Genomic DNA, 22,682 nt, shown 5'->3' with positions numbered 1-22,682 from the left:
AATGTATTATCCCTAATTAAAATGTGGAATACCATCATAAGTTTCGAACTACTGCTGCATACACCTTCTAGTGTTATCCAGTTCTACTCATTACTATCCTTGTTTCGAACCATAATTCCTAAAATTACTACTAATAAATTCAAATAAGGAAAACAATTGTCCCCTTGAGGAAAACCAATGAAAATGTTTACAAACTGGATGCAATTCAGTTTTCTTGTTTCTCCTTTTTAACTCATTACATCAATTTTTAATTTTAATCATCATAATTTTAAAACGTACTTTCTTTATAATTATCCACAGTCGAGAGTCTTTCAGAAGACAACTAGTTGGATAATAACACTTATAAAAATTTCTTCAGTACAACTGGGAATTGCAATTTGTTAAGTCCGTATCAGCATTTACTTATTAATTTGTAGAAGGTTCATCTGGTTCTATCTGATGCCAATATTTTATTGGAAATATAACTGAATCATCTCTTTAATTTCTAAAAACGTCCATAGGTTTAGTGTCTGCTGACAACAAAAAGATTATTCTCTTTGTTATTACAATAGATAATATCATTAGGTTGGATCTAGCATTTAGTGAATATGTCGATTTATTGAAACAATCAAACATTACTCTCCGTGGCTTTTTTTTGGTTGTTGTTGTGTTTGTAAGGCTTCCAAATGTTTCACTCTGTGCTTTTTATATTCATCCTATGTCAGGGTAGGCGATATCAAATCATTTCAGTATATAATACAATTTTAAATGAATGCATACTTCGGTGTTGGAAGGCAAACACGATTTCGAAGTTATTAATACCATCCTTACGATTAAGGAACCAAATTCATTCGTCATGTTTTAAACGAAGCAGTCCTACCTCGGGTACACTGTAGTGTTAATTCGATGAAATTATTCCTACCAGTATGAAGTGGAAGCATTACCTTTTATCAAGGTCAATTCCGCAGTAGGACTCTTGCAAAGATAGCCGCTAAACTGACCATGTCCTTAATCATCCTGGACAGATTTCTTGCTAAAGAAACTGGCATTTAGTGAATCAAAGTGTGGGATGCTTAAGTACAATCTACAGCACACATGTACACAACAGAAGAGAACAATAAACACGACGAAGAATCACCCTTGCTCTGGAATAGAAATGCTGTCCACCTGGCACATCCCGATGCTAATTAGATGGATTTATTATCATAGGTATGAGCCAGGATGAACGCATTTATATCGCAGCCTGTATCATCCAGCAGTTTTAATGCTGAAGAAACTGGAATTTAGCGAATCATTGTGTTGCAAGTTTAAGGACAATCTACAGATTTCATACATACAAAATGGAAGAGAGGAAGACACACGAAGAATTACCCCAATCACTTGCATAGAAATGTTGTCCACCTGGCACATCCTGTTGCTGATTAGACGGAATTATTATCACAGGTATGAGCCAGGATGAAATCATATCAATAGCAGCAAACGGAAAAAAGAAAAGAAAAGGGGGTTGTATCAACGCGTGCAGTCGTAGAGCTAAATTTACACTGGAGACATGAACACATATAATAGTGCGTTTATTTGACATCAATCTACAAATAATAATAAAATATAATACTTATCAATACTACTCACGAGAAATCCTCCCACATGGCTTTGAGTCTTAACAAACTAGAAACAAAACACTTTGTTTTTAGAAGGACATTCGTCTAGTTGCACCATGAAAAATTGGAAGAAAAAGGGAAAGACGACAAAGCCACCTATCTCGTACACGGAACATTCACACACTGAGTCAATGGAATTATCATTCCAAACTATAGCTTCAAAACAATTGATATCGTTTGTGTGCACTCTAAAAGAAAACGTTTTATTGACATTAACCTGCTTGCAGATGGAAACAAAACGGAAGAGACCTGGAATCATAAATAAGTTCTTTCTCTGTGTCACTCTCTGAAAGGGACATTTGTCAATCTGTAACATTATGGTGCTGATACGATTGAATTATCATCACTAGTATGTGCCGGAAGGAAAGTATCCCTATATCAGCTATCTAAGTAGAAAAAGATATTTATCAGTGGATGCAGTCATAATTGTAAATTCACATTTGAGATATGCATCTGAAATAGAAAACGGATGGTTGTTATCAAATGACAACCAAAAAAAAAATCAATGCATTTCAATATTTATCAACAGAGGACCACTTGATACTATTATAGCTTAATGACCACCATGGCGAAAAAGAGGAAAAACGAACAGTTGCCGAGGAAAACGTTGTATGCCACTTTCGTCCGTTGAAAGTACATATAATTACTTGCCTTCAAGCTGATACAAGCATACCATACCTGAACTCTTGAATTTGAATGGACAAACGGGAAGAGGAAGAAAAAGGAAAAGATACTCTCTTTCCTGCCGGAAGAGAAATATACACCATATGGCACATTCTGGTGCTGATTGACCTGAATAATCATCTCTAGTATGTGCCAAAAGGAAAGTATTTCTATATCAGCTATCTAACTAGCAAGCAAAATGTTTATCGCTGCATGCAGTCATACATCAAACTTTTATTTCTTGAATATTACATCTAAGAACATGGCAATTCAGTTGATACAAGTAGAACTGAACATAACTCCTGGATTTGAATGGATAAGTGGGATCGGAAATGTTTTCCAGCTTGCATAGTCTGGTGATAATTGAATCAAAAATAGTATTACAGATATAGCCAGGAGGAAATCATTCTTCTAGAAGCTATTCATTTAGAACAGGAGCTTTATTCATACAGTCGTATAGCTAACTGTACATCGGAGATAATTTGCTATGCAATTAACAATACACAACAAAACATATCACGTGTATGCCTTAGACTGACAAAGTTTTATCTTCAGAACTAGAAGGATAGTACAGAAGGGAGGGCCTAGGGCCTAGGAGGAAGTAGTTTCACATTTTCATCAGAGGAAGATAACTATGAACCGAACATAATCTATATCTCATATTTTTAGGATCAGAAATGTTGTCAACCTGGCACATTCTGTTGATAGTTGAATGAAACTATTATCACAGATGTGAGCCGGGAGGAAAACATTTATATAGCAGCTATTCAATTGGAAAAGGAGTGTAATCTGTCCACACGGTCGTATATTGGCATTGGATATTAGCATACGCACGTGCGAAATTTTGATTCATAGCAAACTATTATCCATTAAAAACAAGATGCATCAAAATTTCACACCAGAGAACCTCCTGGCAGTGTTTTTGATTCATTACATGCATGATATAAATGTGGTAGAAGATTGTCAGGAAAGATCGTTGTTCCAGATTTTCATCGATTTGTCTCTCCAACTCACGTTGTCCTGGATTAAAATATGAAATATTTTTTTTTATCTATGTCTGTGATGGAAGCTTAGGGACATAATACTGTTTACATAAATTTAAGAGAACAAGAACGAAATAATATATATCTGGAACGATTTATTTGATATTTTCATCTGTCAATAATGTAAATCTGGTACATGGAATAAATGTCTCGATGTGGAACTAACACATTGTCTGTCTGGTACATACTGGTGATGGTTGGACTATATTGTCATCTCTAGCATATGCCACAAGTAGTCATACCGCCAAATCGTTTATCTTCTTACACTAGCTGATTATAAGTGTATGCCCAAACATACAAATTCTGATATGTGATCAAAAAAGCAGTCCATCCGTGTCAGAATTGTTTCCTTTTCCTCTGTCCTAAACTTCAAATGTAATTTCAAAACAATTCAACCGAGTTCATTTGCACCGCCCATTTCATATATATATATATATATATATATATATATATATATATATATATATATATATATATATATATATATATATTCCATTGGTATGCAATATTATTGGCCGTGAAGGAGTAAACTATGCTCGAGCAAATATCAATCAGTGCCTCTTACAGAAAATTTGATATGGACAGCGTACTCTTAGTGAGAATCATAGCCGGAGGAAAATAAAGGGCAATTAAGATTGATGCTCCAGCCCAAATCTACGTGCGTCAAAAATGGGTCATATTTAAATTTCACGCGTCAGACCCTGTATTTGTTTTTAAGTCTACGTTTATTATTTTGTTCGCTTTTGTGAACATTTTGTTTCCAAATGCTTTTCTTGTATTTTAAATTGACCTTTGACTGGTCGCTTCATTCAACTTTCCAAAGTTTTTCAAGAGGTTTGTAATGGTTCAGTACAATTGTTCGCTCATTTTTATAATACCATGTATTCATCTTTATTGTCATAACAACACAAACTAACCTTGTCATGGGGGAGACGCGTTGGTTCAATGGTTAGGTACCCTATTTACGATCCTAAGGGTGTGGGTTTCCAGGGTAACATTGTGACCTGCCTGGGTCAGCTAAGGTGGTGTGTATTTGGCAAGGCACTTAACTAAAATTGTCCGACATTAAGTGACCTACTTGTGTTGCTAGGTAGTAAAGCACCAAACCAAACAAAAATCAAATGCGCATCTCGGTCCTGGCATGAATCTGCCAGAAACAATAACGAATAATATCCCGTTGTGAAATTCACCAGTATCAATGCTTCGCCTTTTTTTTAACCAAAGATCATTGAAAATTAATTACACAAGCTGAATAATGATTTTTTAAATATCTTTTTTATCTTTTGTTTCCGTTAAATTTAGCGTCAGAATTATGCAGTATGTTTCTTTAATGCGCGGCTTCATAACGCAGGACACGTGTCTGAAAGTAATATTGTAAATTAGGGCAACTTTGATTGTATGTAGCCTACCTTTATCTTTTGGTTTTTTCATAGAGTTTTTTTGTGGATGAACTATACAAGCTGTTTAGTCTATTTGAGAGTAGAGATGATAAAGTTAACGAGTTCACATAGTCACAAAAGAAATTTTCAACCAACCAAAACAAATGGACGTTGCATTCGCAATGTCCACAAGAAACGCGAGACACGCAATAGTGAAAATACTATACTGGTCATGCTATTTAGGAGAAATGTTCGTAATTTGTTGCAGATGGAATGGTTCAGAACATGAACGTTACTTTCGAGGTACTAAAATATTAAAAATGCATAATGAGGCCAAGGACGATCGCATATATATAAAATACATACCATTTTACAAGTCAGCCAAACAACAAATTCGAGAGAAAAAAACTGCAATTGTAGGCTTTAATAGAAAAATAAGAGCATCAGAGCAAATAAGAACATTATGTCTTCTTTAAGTGGCAATAAGAATGACAATTAATACACTTACATTTTTGTATTTTGATTTTCCTCAAAATGTACTTTCTTAGTTCTGCAAATCAGAATTACACGATCCATGCCATGGATAACAAACCTCGATGCACACCGCAAATTTGTAAGTTCTACTACATTTTCAACATAGACCATATTCTCCTTACTGCACTCAAAACGAAACGAATGTGATATTCCATAGTGTCTTCTTGATAATTTCGTTTAAAAAGTTCATATTTTCCCGACATCATGCTTCCAAACAATGCATGACAGAACAGAAACATAGTTCCAGTAGATTTAGCGAATCAACGCAGATCAGAACAGTCCACTACTCAGAACACACACAGACACATATATATATACATCTCTGTGTATGTGTGTGGAGGGCGGCAGGGGTGGTATGTGTGTGCAAGCAGAATTGAATTGGATCGACAGTGAAGGCAAATTCCATCCATTCCAGACCAACTGGAAAAGTTGCTGCAATGTGCATTCATTCACAATATGACTCTAAATTTCAGTTTTAGTCAGACCAAAACGACAATGCTTTTAAACTAATGTCACGCGCGACGAAATTCAAAGATCGCTGGAATACCGCTAAAGTGGCCTAGTGGTTAGAGCATCCGCTTCGGATGCGGGAGGTCGTGGGTTCGATCCCCGGCCGAGTCATACCAAAGACTTACAAAAACGGTACTAACAGCTCCCTCGCTTGGCGCTCAGCATTAAGAGGTTAGTGTTAGGACTGGTCGGCCCGGTGCCAGGATAATGTGACTGGGTGGGACATCATGCTACATGACTGCGGCATGATGCCCCAGTGCTAGACATCACTATAAACTGCCACATTGCAGACATCGTAGCGATATGACAGAAAAATTGTTAAAGCTACGTTAAAATATCCAAATCACATCACATCAAAGATCGCTGGGCGGTGCTATGTGCTCACTAATATTGCTACTGTGTATTGTTTGTTTTAGGGTTGTGTATTTATATTGGAATATATAATGAATTCAATTTCTGTGTTACTTCTAATGCATTCTGTGTATTATTAGTCATTAAGTAGAAAAAAGATAATAAAAGTTTACTGCATTTGCATGGGAACATATTGGCTCTTTTTCTTGGAATAACAATGTACTCCCAATGTCGTGCAGTATTACTCAGAAACATGAGTTAATTTTATCCCATACAAGTGCAGTAACCTATAAATATGTACCAATTTGGTTCATGTTATTTGTTCTCCAGTGTTTGCAGATCAACGTGAAACAAGTGAAATCTTAAAACGAGTCAAATGTTGTATTACCTTTCAACATCTTCACAAAGTAATAACCCCCACCTTGGTTTTTGCATTGAATATAGTTTATGTGTTTTTACTGTTTCTCAACGCGAAATGTAACACTTGAAACTGAGTTTTAAGTACCCATGTCACTGATCATTAAACCTCAGTCATATTGCATAAGCAGCAGTTTTGACAACGGGTACAAAACCTTATACAAACCAAAGTTACACAAATTATCCACACACCTTCTTGAGTAGTGCCACTGATACATATCCATGCACCATTGGGTATCCTGTACACTTTTGATTTAGCTCAGATATAGGTGGGTATTGATCCTGTACACATTTGATTTGCTCCAATATATGTGGGTATTGATCCTGTACACATTTGATTTAGCTCCAATATAGGTGGGTATTGATTATGTACACATTTGATTTAGCTCAAATATAGGTGGGTATTGATCCTGTACACATTTGATTTAGCTCAAATATAGGTGGGTATTGATCCTGTACACATTTGATTTAGCTCAGATATAGGTGGGTATTGATCCTGTACACATTTGATTTAGTTCCAATATAGGTGGGTATTGATCATGTACACTTTTGATTTAGCTCAAATATAGGTGGGTATTGATTCTGTACACATTTGATTTAGCTCAAAGATAGGTGGGTATTGATCCTGTACACTTTTGATTTAGCTCAGATATAGTGGGTATTGATTCTGTACACATTTGATTTAGTTCCAATATAGGTGGGTATTGATTCTATACACTTTTGATTTATCTCAGATATAAGTGGGTATTGATCCTGTACACTTTTGATTTAGCTCAATTACAGGTGGGTATTGATCCTGTACACTTTTGATTTAGCTCAAATATAGGTGGGTATTGATCCGGTACACATTTGATTTAGCTCAAATATAGGTGGGTATTGATCATGTACACTTTTGATTTAGCTCAGATATAGGTGGGTATTGATTCTGTACACATTTGATTTAGTTCCAATATAGGTGGGTATTGATTATGTACACTTTTGATTTAGCTCAAATATAGGTGGGTATTGATCCTGTACACATTTGATTTAGCTCAAAGATAGGTGGGTATTGGTCCTGTACACTTTTGATTTAGCTCAGATATAGGTGGGTATTGATTCTGTACACATTTGATTTAGTTCCAATATAGGTGGGTATTGATCCTGTACACATTTGATTTAGCTCAGATATAGGTGGGTATTGATCCTGTACACATTTGATTTAGTTCCAATATAGGTGGGTATTGATCATGTACACTTTTGATTTAGCTCAAATATAGGTGGGTATTGATCCTGTACACATTTGATTTAGCTCAGATATAGGTGGGTATTGATCCTGTACACATTTGATTTAGTTCCAATATAGGTGGGTATTGATCATGTACACTTTTGATTTAGCTCAAATATAGGTGGGTATTGATTCTGTACACATTTGATTTAGCTCAAAGATAGGTGGGTATTGATCCTGTACACTTTTGATTTAGCTCAGATATAGGTGGGTATTGATTCTGTACACATTTGATTTAGTTCCAATATAGGTGGGTATTGATTCTATACACTTTTGATTTATCTCAGATATAAGTGGGTATTGATCCTGTACACTTTTGATTTAGCTCAATTACAGGTGGGTATTGATCCTGTACACTTTTGATTTAGCTCAAATATAGGTGGGTATTGATCCGGTACACATTTGATTTAGCTCAAATATAGGTGGGTATTGATCATGTACACTTTTGATTTAGCTCAGATATAGGTGGGTATTGATTCTGTACACATTTGATTTAGTTCCAATATAGGTGGGTATTGATTATGTACACTTTTGATTTAGCTCAAATATAGGTGGGTATTGATCCTGTACACATTTGATTTAGCTCAAAGATAGGTGGGTATTGGTCCTGTACACTTTTGATTTAGCTCAGATATAGGTGGGTATTGATTCTGTACACATTTGATTTAGTTCCAATATAGGTGGGTATTGATCCTGTACACATTTGATTTAGCTCAGATATAGGTGGGTATTGATCCTGTACACATTTGATTTAGTTCCAATATAGGTGGGTATTGATCATGTACACTTTTGATTTAGCTCAAATATAGGTGGGTATTGATCCTGTACACATTTGATTTAGCTCAGATATAGGTGGGTATTGATCCTGTACACTTTCAATTTAGCTCAAATATAGGTGGGTATTGATCCTGTATACTTTTGATTTAGCTCAAATATAGGTGGGTATTGATCCTGTACACATTTGATTTAGCTCAAAGATAGGTGGGTAATGATCCTGTACACATTTGATTTAGCTCAAATATAGGTGGGTATTTATCCTGTACACATTTAGTTCAAGCGAAATATCGAGGCATGCAATAAAATATAACACCTTTAATGCTAGTAAATTTAGATGTTGCATTTCTTGAAGAAAGCAGGTACTTTATTATATGACTGTATTTTTCAGCTTCATACAAAGATGTTGTCTATAATATAAAAATGATGACGCTAGCACGACGGAAACAGAACATTGTTCATAAAAAATGTGAACTTTCTCAGAATCAAAACTAGATAGGGTGGCAATAAAAGGTGAGTGATGTAAAGCGCATTAACACATACTAAAATTAAACAATGCACATGAAACTAGTATTTAATCAATGACACGAGGCCCTTTTTCGCGTCCTGTAATAAGGGTGCGAGATCGGGAGAAGCGACCACAATACTATAGAAAAATAGAAAATGGGAAAAAAAAAGATAACGTAAACTAAAGGTTTCTCCCCAAATTGCGTTATTAAATACAATGTTATCTAGTACTATCTCACATCAAACTACATCAAGCAGATGGCTTTTATCAAAGTCCTTGCAAATTATTGAAGCAAAATGCTGAAATGATGTCCGTTATATTGACGGGCTTTTCAAATCTATCGAGACAATGATTGTGATTGACCAATTTTGACCCATATTTGATTTTATAATGAATTCCAACAGAAGCTAAACCACATAGATAATGTTTAAAATGGATTGTCTTCGACAATTGTGAAAAAGAACAGCTTAAATTACATATAAAACTTTGAAATAATGAAACCAGAACATCCGATCTTCAACAACCGTCACACAAGTCTAACTCCCAATCTGTTTGTGACGTCATATGTAGATGGCCTATTTATTCTTAAATCCCCACCCCACCCTACCACCCAAAAAGAAAAACAAATTGATCCACGATGACCTTAATTTTTTATCTTTTTAAGAAATAATAAGCAAGGTACGAGAAGTAGAAAAAGTGGTTTGGGTATGTGGTCTAATGAACAAATTGTTTTATTAGTGTGATTACACTGACCCAGACTTGTTAGTTTCCTACCAGAACATCACTACTATTCTTTATTACCCAAAGCAAGTCATCCACATTCTTTTTTCTGAAGGTATATGGTAAATAACTGCAGAACCAAGTTTCTTCCTTCAGTCACAGTGAATATGACCTTTCACCTTTTTACCTTTGCTCGATAGGTTATATCTGTACGTCAAGTACAATCCATCGGCAAAGACTGGTTCAGTTCTGTGACATAGGCCTAATGTTATTGGGCTGACATATTTATTTTCCATTCAGTAACCATGACCACAGACATTTCGGTCTAAAATCGAGTGGCTACCTCTAAGCCGCAAGTGAAAGTTGCCGCTGTTATTGTGACACTCATTCTTGAGAACGAAAATCGTTCTATTTCATTCAAACCTTTGCCATGGCACGAACTAAACAAACTGCACGAAAGTCCACAAGATTGTAAGTAATTTCAACTACATACACTATTCTGAATCTTTGCATAGCATTTAACTACAGAATCTTCTTCTTCATTATTCTGATTTTCGTTTTTTCCTCCAAAATTTTGGTATTCGTTCTTGATATTGTTTAATTTTTTTTTCTTTTTCCTCTAATCCTTCTTCAACAGTATGCTGGTTTTTTTAGTTAAAACTGCACAAGTTTTCAACGGATACAAACATATAATTACACAAGAAATAGTGACTTTAGTACTCATTTCAAATTCATTTTCAAATTTTTTGTGAACTCTACTCTTACATCAGTGGACTTTGTAACGTCAAAAGCTAAACACCGCTCAACCAACCGGAACTAAGCTGAATGTTTTCTCCCATACTAACATCATAGAGGGGAATGGACAAAACCAACGGTTGGTAGCCTTCCACCCACAAGATGGCCAAATAATGTTGGTACTATACAGGATTGCCCAAGACAGGCGGAAATCCTGACGGCTATGGAAGCACAAGGAAAACAATGATATACCAATCTTGGAACGAAAACAGATTGAAGTTAATGTCTAACGTCCAAAATGGACACTGCACCACCCATAACAAGAGAGGTTACGGCCAAGGTGACATACATATATGTCTCTGATCTCCCTTTTGACATAGAGAGTAAGGAAATTAGAGTACAAAATAGAAAAAAGCTGAAAATCAAAGTCAAATCCAGGTGAACGGCAACAGTGTGGGGATATGGAAATGTTAAGAAAGGGATAAGAATAATCACATTCTTCAAAGAAGAAGCAAAGCACATCCTCACCTTTTACTCTGTCATGGGTTTCTTACTCAAGACCTGGTATAGGGGAAGTGAGCAAGTTTGGCTGTGCCCAATATGCAAGCAGACTGCAAAAATCGACCTGCAATGGTCACCTACCCTAGTAACGTAGCATGCAACTTTATAAATGTGCCGGAAGAGGAACAAGAAGTTAGACAAGCTGAAATTGATAACCTACTAGAAAAAAAGTAGGAAGGAAAACACCCAACTCAGACAAAGTGAGGAACAAATGCAGACACATGATTTGGCCCAAATTGAAGATAACTAAACAAAAAATAACAATCCAGAAACACCAGAAAGGTCGAGAAACGTACAGTATACAGGCACCAAACCCGGAGAAGGACAACCGATCTTCTATAGGGACAGAGTTAGAAAGGATATGATTTTAAGGGAAAAGCTCCCCATAAAACAAAGAAAACTAATCCAAAAACTGAAGAGGGAAAAAGACTAAGTAGGAACAAATTTTAGATGTTGCCAGATCTAACGGTAGAAGAGGGCTCCCCTATAGAAGATGAAGATCTGCCTGATGTAAGTGGGATTAAACCACAAACATCAACGCCAGCAAATAATCCAGAGAAGACAAAGATAGAAAGAGGAAAAAATCCTCGTCACCACATCTGCAGAATCTAAAGACCTAAATACCTTCAGAGAAAACACAAAACCATCCCAAAACGGTAATTCCCCCACAAACTATCAGTATACTAAGTTACCATAAGAAAGAACAAAAGGAGTCAGATATTTCAAGTAGTGAATAGAAACTGGCCACGTACTAAGAAGACTCTACAGACGAAATGAGAAATGACTCGGACTTGACAGGTGAAGACAGCTCCTTGGAATATGGGTAGATAACAGACAGCTCAAATTTGGATATGAGCAGTCCAGAAAATAACAAATCCTCTAACTCAAAAGAAGACAAAGTTGATCAAGAAGCTCTGACCACGGCTAGAGCAGGAGAAAACACACACACACACACGCACACACACATGGAGTCCAAACTAAGGATAGCTTCAATTAATATAAACAGAATATGAAATGAAATGATGACAAAATACGAGGCAACACATACTTTATATAATTTTCCTACAGAAAACACACAACAATCTGACAGAAGAAATAAGAACGAAATACGATGCAATAATAATCCGAAGTGATCAACTGAGCGATAAAAGAGCAGGAGTAGCAATACATATTATAAATAATAGAAATATAACAAGTTCAGGTAACGGGCTGTTTAAAAGGACGAGTATCAACACGTACGAATAAAGAGCTTGCAATTTTTGGATGTATATTTAAAAGCCCATATTCACTCTTACACAATGAACAACGTTATAAAGGGAGGGGAGTTCACCTGGATCGGGCATGAAATTGACAGGAAATCAGAACTAACACCAAATGATAAACTTTATATAAGGAGGGGACTTCACCTGGATCAGGCATGAAATTGACAGGAAATCCGAACACCAAATGATAAAATTTTAAGAGAAACAATGACCAACATTAATAAAGAAGATAAATTACACGATTTATATAGAAGGTTTATTATCGTACGGAAAAACCTTTCCTATGAGTATGGAGAAGAGCAAGCAATTAGATTAGATAGGTTTTATTGATCTAATAATCTAGAACACATAACTGATTGTAATTTAACATAACACAAATTATCGGACTACAAAATGATAGATATAGAAATAAAAATAGAAAAAAAGGATTGGAAAAATGATAAGAGAAAATGTGGGACTGGAAAATGGAAATTAAACAACAAAATACTTGAAGACGAAGAGTACTTAACAAAACATTAAAACTAAATTAGAAAATTTCACAAATCAAAGAAATATAGATATAATAAAAAGTGGGGCAAATTAAAACAAGAAATTAAAATAATAAGTATACAATTCAGTCAAATAGGAATGAAAAAAATGAAACAAGAAACATAAGAACTAAAACAATAACTAAAAACGATTCAAACATGGAGGAAAAAAAAAGATGCAAAATTTAGATATACAAAGTACTGGATGAAAAAAAAAACTTGCTAGAAAAATTAACGCAGGGAAATTTAGGACATTATATCAAAATGCAAAGGGTTTATAAGAAGGTAAGAATTAAGATATTGAGGAAAAAAGACCTAAGAAAAATTAAGAGAGGGCGACATGATAATCACATAAAAAGGAAGTCCTAACATAAATGCAAAATTATTATGAAGATTTATATAGAAATAGGAGTACCTACAGGGAGTTGAATACGAGACGATTTCAACAGAAACAGGAACATGTCTGATGTTTTCATCTCAAAAGAAGAAATAAAGGAAGCTTTCTCCTCAATAACCAATGGGAAATCACCAGGAATGGACGGCTTAAGGGCGGAGTTCTATTTAAAATTTCAAAAATAATTTTATTCTGATTCTTCAATCCTTGTACGGTAATATTTTCCTGGGTACAGGCTAAATAACTAAAACGATAGGAGAGGGGCTAATTACATTTATGTATAAAGGGAAAGGTAAAATAGAGAAGAACTAAACAATTGGAGGCGATTTTTCTTTAAATGGTGATCATAAAACACTAAGTAGAATCTTGTCAAATATAATAAAAAGTGGAGTTTAGAATATAATTGACAATAACTAAAGTTGTTCGAGAGCAGTATAAATATACAGAACATTGTTCTAAATATAGAGAGGCTTTATCCAGATAACAGGAAAAAAGGGGGTCCATGGTTCTCTTTGACCAGCACGAAGCTCTTGTCATAATTGAACATAAATATGTACAGAAAATTCTGGAAAAATCTGGATTTTTCTCTCTCGCAATATTACTGAAATCGTGTACAATAGAACAACTTCTAGAGTACAGGTGCATGGGTCAATAACGGAAAAATTCGAAATACAACGATCGTCGGTTATGCAGGGGTGCCCACTATTAATGCTATTATACGTAATAGCAATTTAAATTTTAAGTCATAAAATAAGAAAATAACCAAACTATTGCTAGAATTAGTATCAGAATCCCAAACCTTAAAAATTAAATACAAATAATCCAATATGCAGATGATTGTATAAATTATGTCAGGACAAAAAGTCATTTCAACACCTTAGGAAAGAGTTTGAAAACTTTGCAAACGCATCCGGTTCAAAAAATGACTCACGAGAAGGCAGCAATACTCAAAATAGGAAACTATTGGGGAAAACAGCCTGGGCTCTCTCCCCACCTGGTCAAAGATAAAGTCAAAGCCCTAGGTATATCCTTCGGCTATCAGGCAAATGTAGAACACTATAATAAAATGAAATCAAAATTAAAAGAGAACATATATATCTTGGTATTTTTGCCACTGTGTTGTGTGCACAAGTGGCGAAAACATGAATATATAGCAATGTTAACCTTATAATAACATCTATAGATCTAGACAATAAACAATGAAAGGAATAGGACATAGACTATACAATACATATGGGATACAAAGAGGGACTTTTTGAAAGAGGCTTGTGCATATTTTGGATAGGATTCCCTTTACGGAACCGTCCTGAGATATACAGAAATAACATATTGACAAAATAACTAAAAAACCCAAGTAAATATAAGGAATATAAGGAACTTATCATGAAACTGAAGGATAAAAAAACAAATATGGCAGGAAAAAAAATGAAAACCATTCGAAGGTATAAGATATGAATTAATGTTATAATAGCAAACACAAAGTTGACGAAAGAAACACAATACTATATTGCTCGAACGCATGGAAGACAATGGCAGATATTAAGTCCCTGAATATATAAAGTATCATGAACAAATACATCCATGAAGTTTGGCTTACTTTAGAAGAAGCATTAATAAGACGCATGATACGGACGATGCCAAAATGTCCCATGTGCAAAATGGCCAACATCACAAAATACCGTACGATCGCACAATGGGAAGTACGAAAAGAAGAAAGAATAAAATCTAATAATTAAAATTTGTCAAAATGGGAATATCGAAGAGATATTCTGTTATATTTAGATGGACTGAAAGATAAGAATTTGATTTTAGAGGCAACAAATTTCCTAATAAAGATAATGTTTAAATGTGGACAAGTGATATGACTAAGACAATAAATAATTATAAAAAAGAAAATCTGTACCGAGAAGGAACTGAGAAAGCCGTTGTGGGGGATGGTATTCTGTTGACTGTCCGCTTAGGGAAAATATCACTATAACATATGGGGGGGGGGGGGAGAGACTCCGCCTCGGACAATGAAGCCCTTGGTCGGATGAACAAACTCATGAGAAAGTTGTTGCAGCGATTAACGCCATTTTTCAGCAAAAGATAGGCTATAAATGGTGCCTAATATAAATGGTGGAGAAGGAACCCGGAAAAACCAAAGAAAGAACCACCGACCCGCGACAAACTACTAGCAAGCTTTCTCACATATCCATTTGGGACCCCAACCCCATAGATAGAAGAACCAGCCTGGGTTATTCACACATTAAGGAAAAAATACACGCTCAAGATTATATGTAAATAAAATTTTGGAACAAATTTATTTTGAATACAAAACACAACACAACAGATCTTAGGGCGTACAAATACATATAAACATGCTATTTTGGGGGAGTTCGAGGGAGCGGTATTTGTCCGTTGTCCCCCCCCCCCCCCAATGCTACTGTAATGCCCCTGCACCCCCCAATGCTATTGTGGTTATAAAAAAATTATGTAACAGTTACAGTGATTTTGTTCTTAAACGTTTTGGCAAAATATATATAGGTCTCTTCTGTATCTAAAGCTCACACTGAAAAAGAAATCAGACGGTGTATACGCTATAATGCATCCACGCTATGATAACAGTCCAACCGTATTTTGTCGTCCTGCAAATCGTAGTGAGACTGTATCCACTAAAATCTCTATATTCTGTTTTACTTTTCGACAACGAAGTCTATTTGTTTGTGCATTTAAGTGCTGGTCGTTGTGAATATAATGGGATTTATATATGTTCATGTGTTTCATTGACTTTTTTGCAATATAGGAATATAAAGATTTAATAAGGACAAATGCACCTATATATCCACTAACTGAAACGTGCATTTTTTATAAGTTGATATGTGTTTGTGTGTGTGTGTGCATGTTGTGTGTGTGTGTGTGTGTGTGAGAGAGAGAGAGAGAGAGAGAGAGAGAGAGAGAGAGAGAGAGAGAAAGAGAGAGAAAGAAAGAGGAAAGAAGCTGATGAAGATGATGAAGAGGAATGTAGAATAGAGAAATTGCGAGAAGAATCGATGTAGTTTCCTTGAACCAAATAAAGTTCGCCAGCAAAAACTGTCAGCAATAATAATAATAATAATAATATTAATAATAATAACAAAAATAATACTACTGATAATACTACTGCTAATACTATTAGTAATAATAATGATAACAATTAATAATAATAATAATAATGTTATTATTATTATTATTATTATTATTACCAAAAAATAACCCAACAATATCAACTTTGCCACATAATTTAGATTACATGTCGTTACTAACGGGTAACCCCTTGGAATGGGTTGAAGTCAACGATGAGATCATCAAGGCACGCTATAAGCAATTAATTACAAGAGATTCGCTTGATCATTTATGTATTCACTCTCGCCTATTTCCGGTACGTAGTTTGTTATTATAAATATACACCATGACATAACCACTGCAAACGCCACACTATTATATCAATGCCAAAATCTTTTTTTTTTATCTTTGTTGTGTGTGTGTGTGTGATTTGGATCTTTTACGTAGCTTTAACAATTTGAGACACTATGTCTGCAGCGTTTCGGTTTATAATGACGTCTAGCGCCGAGACATTATGCCGCGTACATGTGGCATCAAGTCTATCGGGGCAAATTATCCTCTTGTAACATTGTTCTAAGTTTTTATGATTCAGTCGGGGTTCGAACCCGTTACCTCTACCACCCGAAGCAGATATTCTAACCACTTAGGCCACCGGATCAGTCATTTTCTTTCTTGCATTTCATTTGCAGATTTGCGAGTATAAAACATCATGCTTCTACTGAAAAAAGCTTACAATCTGATATTAATACAATATTACAATATTACAGGTACAATTTTCGTTTAATACAGGATTACTATGGATCAATATTTGCAATAGTTTGCTTTCGTTAATAATGCCCGCCACATTAAACATATATTTATGTCAATGATGAGAGAACTTGAAATAAAGTTATGTCTGTTGTTCAATCGGCTTTATCTTTTGTTCGATTAAATATAATGTCCAAGATGACTTCTTCAAAATAATGCTGTTTTGCCAGGATTATTCAATAACGTACTATACATGTTTGCACATTTTCATAATTAATAACGCTGTTTCAATTTCAAATAAGTAATTTACTTTTTGAATAAAATTGTTAATTGAAATAAATATTTCAAACCGTTTCTTTTGGTTTTCTGAATTAATTGCATGTTATAAACGACAGTACTTTGAAACCTTTCCTATAATTAATTTTCCGCCTGCACATACCTCCAACATTCCAAGTTTGCTAAAGAATACACTTTCATAATAGATTTACCTCTTCCAGATTAATGAGCTTGGGGTAACATCCGTTTCTCTGCATTAGTGTTAGTGAATATAAGCCGAGTTAGCTTTGAACCCTGCTACACCTCAGTGATTACCAGGAAGTGTCGGTTATTCACATCTAACTGTACTCTACCAATACAAATAATTGCGTGAACAAAATCTCTAGACACTTGATCATTAGTAGTGATTACTACTCAGGTGGCACTTCTTGAGTCGTATCAAAAGAAGGGCACACAATTCTGTGTGTATAAATCCCCTGTTTCTTCGACGTGCAAAGTGTTCGGTGATTTTAATCTACTAAGTCAGGGTGCATTATATTTTCTTGATATTTAGAAATTTTAATTTTGGATGGACTTATGGAACACATTGCTTGTTCAAGAACAAACGGCAAATCATAGGTGGTGTTTCTTCTACGTGAAGTCACAGTTCTCGAGGATTTTAATCTACTATGTCAGTGTGAATCCTATTTTCTGGATATTTACAATTGTTGGGGGACTTTAAGGAACATATGCATTAATCAAGAGCAGAAGACTGAATCGAGCAGAAAGGTAGGAATATACACGTTCTTAAATATTACGATTAACTTTATCTTTGAAAGTGTAAAAATAAGTAGTTTAATTTATGTTAATAATGTGTGTAGTTAGTCAAAGAGGTAACATACATAGTGATTTAATTATCATTTGATTCTTGAGTTATTATACAATTATTCAATTACGGTTTTCTTTAATTTTATTAGTTATGGATCATGCAATATTTGATTTATTCCACATGTTTCTATTTTATATATCTGATATAAACTAATCCGAGTCATTGTGATGTCAATACAAGTCTACTGTAAGGGCAAAGATTTTAATAATTCTTCTAATGAAAACAATGTAACCAAAAAAAATTCCATCGGTCACGTTATTAGAAAATGGTTTAGCCATTCCCCGAAATCACAAACTTAATTTCCCACTGTTTTGTGAATGATTATATTTAGCAGCTACAAACATGTTGGTAACTGTTATGTTTGCAAATCATTTTATGGAAAAAGTGTAATATGACAACATATATTTGTTTTGTAAATATATAACTATATTCCACTATATTCCACTGGTATATTTGATCAGCATATATTTAATCTTCTATTGGTCTACCTATTTGTTTGGAGAGATATTCCACGTATTTATAAAATATTACACTCATATTATAAATTTCTTTGAATCAGTGTCATCAAAACATGTTTTTCACTGACGTACCGATAATTAACAGAACTATAATTTTTATCTTTATTTCAAGGATTATATAATCTCACACATTAACAAATAAATCCGATTTTAATTAGGTAATTTAGAAGTCCAAATAAATCTGGTATTGATATACCATATTGTCATATAAGTTTTGGAATGCCCCGGTTAGTTTCCCTCTTGCTATGCTGCTAGTTTCCGACACCGATTGAAACCAGCAATGAATTGTCTCATCCATCAAACGTAAAGAACTTTTGCCGGTGACAGTTCATTTTCATATCAATTTTATTATGATTTATGAATATATATTTATTAACCGTTCGCGGTCTTACCGTTATACCAATTTTCCGCGGTATATTTTGATGGACCGCAGACTGTTACTTTTTCACTGTACCTGTAATTGTAGGTTACGGCATTTGTATGGGAATACTGCACAACATTGGGAGTGCAGTATATCCATTCGACAAAAGCAGTAACATTTTTATCATATGCTCACTTTTTAAAATATTACTTAAGACTTAATTATATAAACAAAATACAAACGACAACGTAAAGGAATGTATGCTTTATTCCAAACTAAATACACAAGCGCATATTCATCATTGCACTAAAACAACAACATTATTACTGCGCCCAGATAAATTTGGACTTAGTCGTAGTCGTGCGCTCTACGTAACTTTCGAAAGAAAATGTCGCATCTAGTTAAAATATGAAATCTGGAGTCATATTGGGAATGAATGTGCATTGTAACAACTTTTCCATTTGATTGAACTGGAATGAATATACTTTGGTATTTATGTTCGATTCTACGACATGTCGTGATTATGGACTGGATTTGTATGTGAAAATTCCACATGAAATACATGGTATTGAAGTAGCTAGTGAGAAGCTTGTTGACATCTATAAATGTGTTTCTGTTTCTGTCACTGAATGTTTGAAATCATAATGTGGGAAATTGCAAAACGACGCTATGAAATTTAATGTATTTTGAGTGCAGTAAGGAGGATGTAATTTCATTTATCATCGAAATTACAGTACAATTTCGCAATGTGTAATAAAGATTCAGAACCTATGACATGGCTCATGTAATTCGTATTTGCATAAGTAAGAATGTACATTTTGAGGAGATTCAGGGAGTAAAACTCAGTATATTTCTTTTGCCATTCTTATCACCAGCTAAATTAGATAGTATATGATTTGTCACTTGTATGTTTTTTGTAAGGACCTTTTCTTGCGTCTGTTGTATACTGTGGCTAGTCCAAATCCGAAACATTGTATAAACGCGGAATGTGCCAAAGCAGCTGGTATGTAGCAGTCCATGAAACATCTGGTTTGAGTTCATTCAGAAACAAATTTAAACAACAACAACGTAAAGCGCCTCTTACGCGAGTGTACATGATTTGTTTACAAATCAAAAGTGTTTGCGTCCATTGTTTGTTTACAATAGAAAGTAATTCCTTTATGCACGTGAATGCTATGTAGATTGGCGCAGTTTCAGTATCGTGTAATACTGCACGATTCTGACGATGTAAAGGTAACGGGGAAATTGAGGATAATTCAGTAGTTTCCATCATCATTTACTTTAATGTTATTTTATTCTCGAATAATTTCGAAACGACTTGATATTAATAGCAATTTTCATTTTTAAGAATCATAATATAATTATGGTCCAAGGAATTTCGGATTTATAATGAGTATGTATTATTTATTTGCAGTGTATGTTAATTCGTTAGGTACATGTATTGTTAAGGCTGATTATCATCCTAAAATATTTACACCAGCAGTTCATTTCTGATTTTGAGTTTGAAATTTTCGTAACTTCTTTGAATGCTTTTTGAGCAAATGCGATTAATGTTTACCGACCCTCACTGATAAATGACACATGTGGTTTGTAGGTTTCAGTGTGAACACTTCCTATTTTTGTCACCCTCACTAATTTCAGCACAGTGTCTTTTGCAGGGAGCACTAGCTTCGGTGAATTTCATAGTACAACTTCTACAACAATTCACATTAATAACAAATAATAATATAAGATACAGACCATAATAGGTAAAGCTATTTTTCTCCACTACGTATCTTTAAGCCTGTTTACATTTAATATATATTTGTAGGTACCACCTTTCGGACAATATTTTATTCACTAATCATGTTGGATACTCTGCCTCATGAGACATGAAATACATTAAAAGGGTTCTCATACATATATTAGGCCGGTATATTTGATCAATATAGGATTTTATCCAATTATTGGTCCACCTAGTTTATTTTATTTATATAATTTGCACACCCACTTTAATCAGAAAATGTCCGCTATAGTTTTAGATAATTTAATTTTAGGTAGTGTGGGCTGTGAATTTCTTTTGAGCGGAGAAATTATAATTTCTTTGATTGCAAAATAATATTTGCTACATAATATAATGTATGCATGTTGTTATTTCCCGATAAATCAAAGCAATATATTTGTTTAGCAATTGACAGAACGAGAACATAAACTTTAGGATCCATCGTTTACATGTGGCATACCATGATACGTTTCGCGCTATGTTGAGAACTATCTATGTATATACTTTCTCGTTTTACACAGCATTCAGCATTATTTTTCCGAACCAATATTATTGAAATTACTACTAAACCAATAATAAGGATAAAGTTTTTCCCCTTGAGGAAAACCAATGTACAATTTAAAGTTAATTTTTCTATTAAATTATATCTTATCAATCAATATTTAATTTTAATCACAGCAATAGAAAGGCAGAAAGGCAACTAGTTGAATAATATTTTCTTTAGTACTACTATAATTTTCAAAATTCTATAGATTTAGTTTCAACTGGCACAATAAGACATTTCTCTTCTTTATTCATATAAATAATATCACTTGGTTGAAACCAGCATTTAGTGAATATGTTAATTTGTTAAAACTATCAAACGTTGATTTTGCTGGTTCCATTGATTCTAAGGTATCGAAACACTTCTCCCTGTGCTTTTGTATACCCATGTCAATTTAGGTGATGTCACATCTTCGCAGTAAGTAATGTAATTTTAAATGAATGTACACTCTGGTGTTGGAAGGGTAAAGACCATTTTAAAATTATTAATGCCAACCTTGATATTAAGGAATTAAATTCATTCATCATGTTTCAAACAAGCCTCTACGGCGACATAAGCAGTTAATCAATTTGGGAAAAAGTTTTGAACAATTAATGCAGTAATTGAGTCATATTTTCAGCTGTTAATAATTGTAAATCTGGTACATGGAATACATTTCTCTATGTGGAAATAATATATTGTCTGAATGGTACATACTGGTAATGGTTGTACGGTATTGTCATCATTAGTACATGCCACAAGCAGTCATATCGCCAGATCTATATTTTAAATAATTGCAATTGCAAATGGTTGATCGATATCAACATAATAATCAAAACAAAGATCAAAACTAGTATACACAAGGAGAAAAGTATTGATAAATGTAAATAAACAAGCTATTCCATTTCGTACAGAATGTGATATAGCTCAATAAATCGTCGAGGTAAATTATGATCAAAGGTATGAGCCAGGATAAATGCATTTATATCGCAGCCTGTATCATCCAGCACAGTTTTAATGCTGAACAAACTGGAATTTAGCGAATCATTGTGTTGCAAGTTTAAGGACAATCTACAACTTTCATACATAGAAAATGGACGAGAGGAAGAAACACGAAGAATTACCCCCATCACTGGCACAGAAATGTTGTCCCCCTGGCACATCTTGTTACTGATTCGACGGAATTTTTAGCACAGGTATGAGCCAGGCTGAAATCATTTCAATAGCAGCAAACGGAAAAAGAAAATATAAGGGGGTTGTATCA

The sequence above is a fragment of the Sinohyriopsis cumingii genome, chromosome 5 (genome assembly GCF_028554795.1).
Source record: "Sinohyriopsis cumingii isolate HCF-2022 chromosome 5, ASM2855479v2, whole genome shotgun sequence".
In the NCBI taxonomy this organism is placed as follows: domain Eukaryota; kingdom Metazoa; phylum Mollusca; class Bivalvia; order Unionida; family Unionidae; genus Sinohyriopsis; species Sinohyriopsis cumingii.
The sequence above is the reverse complement of the archived record's forward strand: the minus strand, read 5'-3'. Positions refer to the sequence as shown.